The sequence below is a fragment of the Eriocheir sinensis genome, unplaced genomic scaffold (assembly GCF_024679095.1).
Source record: "Eriocheir sinensis breed Jianghai 21 unplaced genomic scaffold, ASM2467909v1 Scaffold47, whole genome shotgun sequence".
Taxonomy (NCBI): domain Eukaryota; kingdom Metazoa; phylum Arthropoda; class Malacostraca; order Decapoda; family Varunidae; genus Eriocheir; species Eriocheir sinensis.
Genome location: NW_026111798.1, coordinates 45,005 through 49,885, shown reverse-complemented (window position 1 = coordinate 49,885; position 4,881 = coordinate 45,005). Strand labels below are relative to the sequence as shown.

Genomic DNA, 4,881 nt, shown 5'->3' with positions numbered 1-4,881 from the left:
CAAAACTTAATCCTGAGGAAGAGAAAAAAATCAATATTTACACCTAAAATCAAAAAACTAATGAGAAAAAACTAACAACCTTAAGAAAGACAAAATAACTTGATCCTCTAAGATTTACGTCATAACTTAGTGATTAAAGGAGATAAAAAAAATCCAGGAAATAAAAATAATTAATCCTATATGATTTAAACCATGAGGGGAAAACCTATGGCTTCCTATTTAATTCGGCCTCCCATAGCCTGAACAAGTTTTAGGATGGCTGCTGGTGTTTCAGCTAATTTCTGCAAGGCAGCCACAGTCTCCCGCTGCATTGCAGCACACTCCCGCTGCAGTGCCACATTCTCCGGCTGTAAAGACACAGACTATCTTTGATTCCCCACAAGGTCGGAAATAAGGTCCCGTACTTCATTTACATTAAGAAGCTGAGGTGCCACCTTAATCTCCTCCATGAAACCTAGAATAAAAAAATAAAAAAATGCAAAAATTTAAGTAAATCCAAAAATTTCATCAAGTTTGTTGTGATGTGTATCTTGGAATGGTAGAGTGAAAGCAGAGGGTTCTGGGCAAAAATAGTGTACAAAACAAACCTAATACATATAGCACTCTACTTCTCATGCTGCTGTAAACAGCAATGTTTTTGTTATATTCATCTGTTAACCAATTACAGTTAAGCAATTGGCACATAACGTCTCATTCTTTAGTCATTAAACTCTCATGCCGCTGATAGCGTCTTATTTTAAAATATTCGTTCATGAGAATGAACACTTATGTACTTTAAAGGAAGGTGTGCACAGTTTAAGGCTTTAAACCAAATACAAATAAAATGCACCGATAACTACCATAGTACGATGTTACTATATGATTCACCTTGACTCAAGGCTGCTATCAGATATTATTGGGATTCTCCGCTCCTCGCCTTCAATCACCATGACAGTAAACTCTCCCTGCGGTGTACCACTTGTGGATGGATGGGTACCTTCTTGAGCAGGACCCAGAGCCTGGGAGGGAAGGCACTGTGTAGCACCAGCTACATCTGAAATATAGTTAGAAATGGTATTATCACAACCACATGTAAAGTTGGGGACATATGGTAAGCTGCATGTGGCCTCAGTGCTTATCTCCAACACGTCAGTCCCTTGAGCCCATGGTATGCCGGAACATACTGTCCTGCTGGGACACAGGGCCAGTGTGACATCCAGGTTGCCACACTTTACCTTTCCCAGGTACACATTTATGAATCCACCAGAAAGGGCAGGATTAACATCTGGGTGAACTGTCACTGATGACTCTAGGACCAAATCTTGTTTGGAATAGGTCTGTGTCTAAAATTCGTATGCAATTGTTCATCAAGGATAATGTTTGTATGACAAAAATTTGTATGGAAAAGTTCGGATGCAAAAGTTAGTATGGTGTTTGTACGATATAAAGTACATATTGTGCCTGTCAACATCTACCTTTCCTTCTTGCTGGAAGTATGCCTTCATACAGCTTGTACCTAAGAAGGGTGACCGCTCCAATCCCTCAAACTACCGTCCTATAGCTTTACTTTCTTGTCTATCTAAAGCTTTTGAATCAATCCTTAACCGGAAGATTCAAAAGCACCTTTCCACTTCTGACCTTCTATCTGATCGCTAGTATGGGTTCTGCAAGGGGCGTTCTACTGGTGATCTCCTAGCCTTCTTAACTAACTCTTGGTCATCCTCTCTTAGCCGTTTCGGTGAAACCTTTGCTATTGCGCTGGACATATCAAAAGCTTTTGATAGGGTCTGGCACAAATCTTTGCTCTCCAAACTACCCTCCTACGGTTTCTATCCTTCTCTCTGTACCTTTATCTACAGTTTCCTTTTTGACCGTTCTATTTCTGCCGTGGTAGACGGTCACTGTTCTTCCCCTAAATCTATTAACAGAGGTGTCCCACAGGTTCTGTCCTATCTCCCACTCTTTTTCTGTTGTTCATTGATGATCTTCTTTCCAAAACGAACTGTCCTATCCATTCCTACGCCGATGACTCCACTCTGCATTACTCAACTTCTTTTAATAGAAGACCCACCCTACAGGAACTTAACGACTTAAGGCTGGAGGCTGCAGAACGCCTAGCCTCAGACCTTACTATTATTTCCGATTGGGGCAAGAGGAACCTGGTGTCCTTCAACGCCTCAAAAACACAGTTTCTCCACCTATCCACTCGACACAATCTTCCAAACAACTATCCCTTATTCTTTGACAACACCCAGCTATCACCTTCCACAACACTAAACATCCTCGGTCTATCCTTAAATCAAAATCTCAACTGGAAACTTCATATCTCATCTCTTACTAAATCAGCTTCCTTGAGGCTGGGCGTTCTGTACCGTCTCCGCCAGTTCTTCTCCCCTGCACAGTTGCTGTCCATATACAGGGGCCTTGTCCGCCCTCGTATGGAGTATGCATCTCACGTGTGGGGGGGCTCCACTCACACAGCTCTTCTGGACAGAGTGGAGGCTAAGGCTCTTCGTCTTATCAGTTCTCCTCCTCATACTGATAGTCTTCTACCTCTTAAATTCCGCCGCAGTGTTGCTTCTCTTTCTATCTTCTATCGATATTTCCACGCTGACTGCTCTTCTGAACTTGCTAACTGCATGCCTTCCCCGCCCCGCTGCACTCGACTTTCTACTTATGCTCATCCCTATACTGTCCAAACCCCTTATGCAAGAGTTAACCAGCATCTTCACTCTTTCATCCCTCACGCTGGTAAACTCTGGAACAATCTTCCTTCAACTGTATTTCCTCCTGCCTACGACTTGAACTCTTTCAAGAGGAGGGTATCAGTACATCTCTCCTCCCGTATTTGATCTTGCTTTCGGCCACCTCTTTTGTTTCTTTTTTAGGAGCAGCGAGTAGCGGGCTTTTTTTTATTATTGTTTTCTTTTTTTGTGTGCCCTTGAGCTGCCTCCTTTGTTGTAAAAAAAAAAAAATATGGAAAATATTCGTAATGACATAAGTTCGTCTGGACAAAATTTATATCCTATGTATTTTATTAGTAGCCATTTCTGTGTTCTAATATTAATTCCTGTTTTGAGACTATGTATAGGCAAAGAAACATACGGAAAATGGTTAATCAAGTTACTTACTCAAAGAACCACCCTCGCTGTCAGAAATGGGCAGATTTGCATACCCTGTGGGAGAAAGAAGGTCGAGCAGGGCCTCCTCATCTTGGGAGAACTCCTCTCTAGGGGGTCCCCCACCTGTTGGCATGAGCAACTATTAGGCATTTGATTGGATATTTTGTTTGAAAAAAAATGTATGTGCAGCTAATCCACATACCTTGTCTTCCAATTCTTGGTCGATATATAATATCAGCCAATGAACAAACAATGTTAAAGTAAGTGTACAGGCTCATTTGGTAGAGTGGCCTTTCCTCAGAGCCATGTTATAGCAAATAACAGACTGATAATGTAGAAAGTCCTGGATATACCAATACATGTCTATATGAATAATATAAATATATACTAAGAATATACTAAGATGGAACCAGATGGAATCTCGGGACAAGTGCTAAAAGGGTGTATAAATAAATTATTGGAACCACTTTATGACATAATAACATGCTCCATAAATACGGAAAAACTGCCCTTAGAATGAAAAGGAGCGCACATTGTACCAATTTATGGAAGTGGAGATAAAATTGAATCACTAAATTATAGACCAGTCTCTTTGACAAGTGAAATGTGCAATATTTGTGAAAGTATAATACAAAAATAAAGGGTCGAACATTTAGAAAAGGAAAACATGATAAGCTAAATAAGGGACAGTTTGGATTTAGAAAAAGGGAATTCGTGTGTCACCAACTTTCTATGTCTCTACTCAAGAGCAATAGACGTGGTGCAAGAGAGAGAAGGATGGGCTGATTGTGTATATCTCGATCTGAAAAAGCTTTTGACAAGGTTCTGCACAAATGGTTAATCTAGAAGCTACAGCAGTGAGGATGACTGGGGGGAAAGGTTATCGAGCGGATGAAGGATTACTCTATGGAAAGATAAATGAGGAAGGTGATTAGAGAGGAGAAACCAAACTGGGGGAGAGTAGAGAGTGGAGTTCCTCAAGGCTCAGTTGTGGCACCAATAATATTCATGTTATATATAAATGATATAGCGATTGGTATAAAAAGTTATATGGGCCTTTTTTGCAGACGATGCAAAGTTAGTAAGAAAAGTGAGGACGGAGGAAGACTGTGAAGAGCTGCAAAAAATACCTGGACAGAGTGTACAGATGGAGCCAGTTATGGGAGATGGAATTTCATGCAAACAAGTGCCATGTTATGGAAATGGGAAAAAAAGACCAAGGAAAACATACAAGAAGGAAGAAGAAAACGGGAGAGAGGATAGCTGATCACCCTGTACAAATTGATTCATAATTTTGATGAGGTGGATAGAACTCTTCTTAACTGGGAAAACGCAGGGGCTGAGATGACATGGAAAGAACCTTAATAAAGGACCCTGTTTGAGTAACTTACATGGATGGCGCAACTGGTTAGAGCGCTGCGCTGCCAGGCTTCACGGTTCGAGCTTGCTCAGTCCGGAGTCTTTCCGTTGACTAGGAGTGGTACCTGTCCTCTCTTGAGGAAGGGATATGGGGTGTGGTGAGTGAGGTCGTGGCAGTACCCATAGTTCAACGATACAGAGGACTTGCTCACGTCGAAAGGGTACCTCCTGGTGATTACGATTCCAACCTTAAACCTTAAACTACCTTGGAGATCCTGTAAGTGAATTTATTTTGAGTAGTAAGGTAGTGCCAATCATCACTTAAGACACTAACATTATTGGAATTGAAATGATGAAACAAAATAGAATCTACATGTTTAATCACTAGTATGATACTGACATTTTATAGTCATAAATTTAA

General features: G+C 40.9%; 1 long non-coding RNA gene across 1 annotated transcript; it reads right to left on the bottom strand.

Annotated features, from left to right (window-relative positions):
- Positions 1 to 366: 366 nt before the first annotated feature.
- Positions 367 to 4,613, bottom strand: LOC126992469 (uncharacterized). Its single transcript, XR_007746575.1, has 4 exons — positions 4,493 to 4,613; positions 3,111 to 3,224; positions 868 to 1,033; positions 367 to 454 (listed from the first exon to the last, which is right to left on the bottom strand). It is a non-coding gene; the product is annotated as an uncharacterized LOC126992469 (long non-coding RNA).
- Between the last annotated feature and the right edge of the window lie 268 nt (positions 4,614 to 4,881).